This window comes from Sinocyclocheilus rhinocerous, unplaced genomic scaffold (genome assembly GCF_001515625.1).
Source record: "Sinocyclocheilus rhinocerous isolate Xijiao unplaced genomic scaffold, SAMN03320098_v1.1 scaffold1436, whole genome shotgun sequence".
In the NCBI taxonomy this organism is placed as follows: Eukaryota; Metazoa; Chordata; class Actinopteri; order Cypriniformes; family Cyprinidae; genus Sinocyclocheilus; species Sinocyclocheilus rhinocerous.
Window position 1 is genome coordinate 481467 of NW_015647013.1, and position 5391 is coordinate 486857.

Here is a 5391-nt window from a genome sequence, read left to right on the forward strand (position 1 = left end):
GCGCTCTTTGCTGTGCATGGCTACGTTACTTTACGTCATCGCGCACAATTACCGCTAGACGTGATCACGTAATAGACATAACATTGTAACGTTGGTCAGAACGCTGCTTCATGTCCAATTATTAAAACCTTTTCTTTCATTAATTCACTTATAAGTGTGACCCTGGAGCACAAAACCAGTCATAAGGGTCAGTTTTCTTAGGAAATGAGCTTTCCTTTAAAGTTGTCCAAATGAAGTTCTTAGCAATGCATATTACTAATCAAACATTAAGTTTTGATGTATTTACGGTAGGAAATTTACAAAATATCTTCATGGAACATGATCTTTACTTAATATCCTAATGATCTTTGGCATTAAAAAAAATCTATAATTTTGACCCATACAATGTATTGTTGGCTATTGCTACAAATATACCCCAGCGACTTAAGACTGCTTTTGTGCTCCAGGGTCACATATTGGATTTTTGGCTGATGTCAATAGATGATAAATCAGTTATTTCAATCATTTTAATGTTATGGCCAAAAAAACAATATGAGGTTTACATCATACATTTTATTTATTTATTAAATTTTCATAAGCCTATAAGCCTAAGCCGGTGTGCAGAACAAGTTTTTAAAGGGCTATTCCACATTTTATTATTATTATTGTTATATTTTTATTTGTATTTATTTATTTTACATTTTCCTTCATAACTCACCGACTACTACAAACCTACTTGACATCTCTTGGTATTAAAAAATATATATATATATATGTGTCTGAAATAACTGATGTTAAGCCACTTAACCTCACATAAGAGAATACCTCGTTAGAAAAAACATGTATTTGCATTTATATGGTACTTATTCCATTAGATGTCAGGAATAATATGTTTTTAAAGTCAAAAGACTAAGTAGGACCTACGTTATTTGAAACTTAATATTTTTTAGCTGATGCATTGAACACAGCACTTGATTGTCTAAGTAATGTTAATGATGTATTTTAAATTAAATTTAAATAGTTTTAATTTTCTATTGCCATACAGTTTATTTTTAATGTTACAGTTGCCTCCAGTTTTATAGCCAAGGTGAAATCTTGCATCATTTTGAGCTGATATGTATTGTAATGTGATGTATATAGTAATATGATATTTTTGGACAAAAAAAAATTGTATTAGTCCTAAATGTGTCTACAAATCTTCTATTTTTCTGTAAATGTTTTTAATGTAGAATTTTTAGAGCAAAGTGCAGCACAAGGTTCTTTAGTGATTCATAGAGCTGTATCTATTGACTTTGCATATACATATTTATAAGCATTCGTCTAAAGAATGAGTTAACCTTGTTAGTGCAGTCATACTGTATTTGCACTATCATGACTGTGCATGTTTTCAACACTGTGGTTTGGGCCTAAATTAGAGCATTTGAGCAGTAGTAATATATCTGTAGTTGTACCTCTGGACCCCATCCTAATGAGTGTACACCTTACCTCGTTGTCCTGGCCTAGTTTCTAGTTTTTAGTTTTGTGTGCTATATTCCAAGCTGTGCTTGTTCCACATGACTAATACAAGCTTGCTGAAGCAGGAACTGTGAATAGAGACAAAGTCGACTCGCACTCAAAAAGTGATTCTGCGTTTCAGTGGAGTGCTGAAAGGCGTTTCACTCAAAAGGCAGCATCTGCTCAAGGTTCAGCATGTATCAGTAAGACTCACCCTCTTCCATCCCATAATCTGAACTGAGAATAACCCCTGATAAACCTTCCATCAAGGGCAGAACCTTCACAAATAAAACCAGGCAAGGTTTGTAACTCTTTTGAAGTGATGCAAGCAACAAGGTTGTTTCTTTCTATAGTATGCTAAATGCTATTTATTTAATCATTTTATAATTCAAATTCAAAATTGCTTTATTGGCATGACTGTAAAAAAAATACAATATTGCCAAAGCTTGGAATATATACGTGCAGAAATATAATATTATAATATTTATAAAAGACTTATAAAAGTAATAGTGCAGCACTATAGCAATCAGAAGATATTTTTTCTGGATTTTGTGTGTGTGTGTGTTTTCTGATTTGTTTTAATGGTTAAATTAAATTTTAGAGATCAAAAATGTGTCTGATGACTAATTTATTGCATTTTTTAATGTTACTGTTGCCCCCAACCTCACAGCCAAGATTAAATACTATCTTAAAAATGTCATATTTATTAAAATTATACTTTTACGTCGGTCTCAAATGAAAATTTAGTGATCAAAAATAATTTCTAATCAACTGAAATCATGAATTGTATACAAATTAATAGCAATTTATTACTAGTTTACATTTTTAGCACCCTATGAATCTTTCCCCCCAAATTCGGTTTTATTCTCCCAAATTCCATGTTTTATGTTATTTCAATTTTTATAATAGCAGGGCCCTGTGAAATTTTTTATTTTTCAGAAATGCCGTGTTGTCTTTTAATATTTCTGGATTTATGATTTGTTGGCAATCAACTGAAGACATAAAACATTAACAATTAGTCATTTTAAGAACATGCGGACTTTATGTTTCAATAGCAGTTTTTTGAGCTTTAATATTCACAGGCATTAATCCATGTTGCGATTTGATAAAAAGTACAGCCCTAATTTTGATATCCAAAATTTGCAAAATTCAGAGATTACGTCTTTGTTTTCCACATTGTGGGAATCTTAGGGCTCTACTACTGATACACTTTTTGTGAGCTCCATAAATACTCAGTATTCCCAGCCGATAATCGATTGAAATATGTCACAGTGCAGAAATGCAAATCGAAACCTTCTTATTGTGTCAAATTAACCTTGCGTGGCAATTGCATGTTTCACCGTGCAGCTTGGCATGATGGAGATTGTTTTTGTTATAATGTGAAGGGTTTGTGGTCTCCTGGGTCCCGTTGTGGACTGGTGTCCATTATCCATTCGAGTATGCGCTTTTCTAAAGAAATATGAAGAAAAGGGATGCCACAAAAAAGGTTTAGATACACTTTGAAATACCCTTTTCTTTTAATTTAGGTTAATCCTTCGGCTTTGGCAATGGCAAGATGCTTATCTCTAAATAGTATATAGTACGTGATAGAGTGTTTTAAGCTGAGGATGCAGACAGAGAGATCCATTCAAGTGTTAAAATGCAGAGACGGCCGTAATCCATTGAATCTACTGAAATCAGAATATACAGGATTATCTGAGGGTTGTTGTTTTGCTTCCTGCTGCTTCAACTCTACTGTTTTAATCATAACCACAGACACACATATCTATCTATCTATCTATCTATCTATCTATCTGTCTGTCTGTCTGTCTGTCTGTCTATCTATTTGTTTTACATATATTTTAACTGATAGTGAAAATGAAAAGAAATTATTTAAATATAATATTAGTAATATAATAATAATAATTATTATTATTATTATTATTATTATTATTATTATCTATCCATCTGTCTGTCAGCATTTTACTTCCTGTATGTTTCAGTTCATAACAGTTTCATAAACTTTTTCATTTTTTCATAAAACATTTGTTTCACATATAAACCATGTATTTCAACTGATAACCGAAAGGAAACAAAAATGTTATTTATTACTATTATGTGATGCAGATACACTATTTTACTTATTGAAGATATTATGGATTTGATTAAGTATTTGATTGTAAAATTAAATGTATTACCCTGTTAAATTGAATATAATTTAATGTAGGCTATCTAATGGTAAGGTAACAGTCAACCAATTAACTCAACTTTTTACTCTAGCATGTTTACATAATTTTTCACTTAAAAATGTACAGTGTATCTTACTTTCAAAAATAGTCGTACTTCCTTTTATTTATTTTTTTACATTTACTGTACATGTAACAGCCTCTATGACTGGTAACAGTCATACACTTTAATACTGTAAATACTGTTAGAAAAAGTCATTACAATAATGTAGTAGGCTACAGCACAGAAGTCCATTAGAGAATGACAAATGCTTCACTCCGTCTGATTATGATGATATTCCGGTGTTCCGGCCCCGTTCCCGTACAGGACAGGGGAGTTTGGGGCGGAGACCTGTGTTTGTACTGCTCTTGTGAGCCACCGATCCGCCTCATCGCTTTAGAGATACCCATCAGGAGGCAGTATATCTCCGGCGCAGTGTGTGTGGCGAGCTGGAGCTGCGCGGAGCACCTTTGTCTCTCTCTCAGAGCTTCACTTTAACAGGGCGCGGGGTTCGAGTTGCTGAGACGGAGGGGAACCGCTTTGAAGAAGTGGATCTGGACGGGTTTAATAGGCCACACCCTCTCTCTCTCTCTCTCTCTCTCTCTCTCTCTAGAACTACTACAAAGGGCTAATTGTGAGTAAATGATTACTCGGGTGAATTTTTTAGTTTTTGCGAGGGATCAAAGATTGTAAATATATGCAGAGCCGATCCTGCCTATATGCAAAGTACGCATGTTGCATAGGGCCCCCGAAACACCAGATTTAATTTCATCTTTGAATGTATTTCTAATGAAACATGAATGTTCCTTTAATGCGGTGCATTGTTGCACTTTCTACGTAACATACAAATCAGTCAAATCATGTAACGTCGTATACAGTCTCCATGCCGTTTTTGCTCGATACTAAAAAACGAGTTAAAAACACACCAAGCTGTGGTTTCCCAAGCACTTTCCGTGTGCGCGATTCGAAACACGGACAAATATAGGCTACTCTGCACTTTCTATGTCAAAATGCTTGTCTTGGTGAGTTTTCACTAAACGCAGTCAGTTATGTCTTAAGTGAACATAAACAGTTTGAAAAGTAGCCTAACCGATCGAATGCTAGTCAGTATATTAGATCTGTGCATTCTGTGACAGCATCCTATAAACCTGCTGCTGTCTGTCATCATCTGTTAATCAAACAGCAAAAGAAAAGGAGAGAATTATTCACTGCTCTTCACTGAATATTGCTCATAACTTTGTTATGAATCAGTTTATGTTTAATGTATATGGTTAAGTCTATGCAGTGCTTTATTTGTAAATTTGATTACTTTAATCAATTTCTGTGTAGTAGGCTATTATAGGCTACATTCTATTTGTATTTTTTTTTCTGTTGTATTTGCCCTATTGTTTGTAATTTTCTTCCTTTTTTGTATTACTGACTTTTTAAAACTCACTGTTGTTTGTTGACAGTGAAACCGCTCTGAAAGAATAGGTTAAGGGGTTGGGGAGCAATTTGGGGCCCTGACAAAGTTTTGCTTAAGGCCCCCAGAAGTCTAGGATCTGCACTTAATATATGTTCCAAATCATGTCTTAATAAAAACCCTAAAATGACAAAAAGCAGGTTGAAAACAGTGTATGTGAATGGGATTTTAAAGCGTGTGTGTGTGTGTGTGTGAGTGTGTGTGTGTGTGTGCGTGTGTGTGTGTGCGTGTGTGTGTGTGTGTGTGTGTGT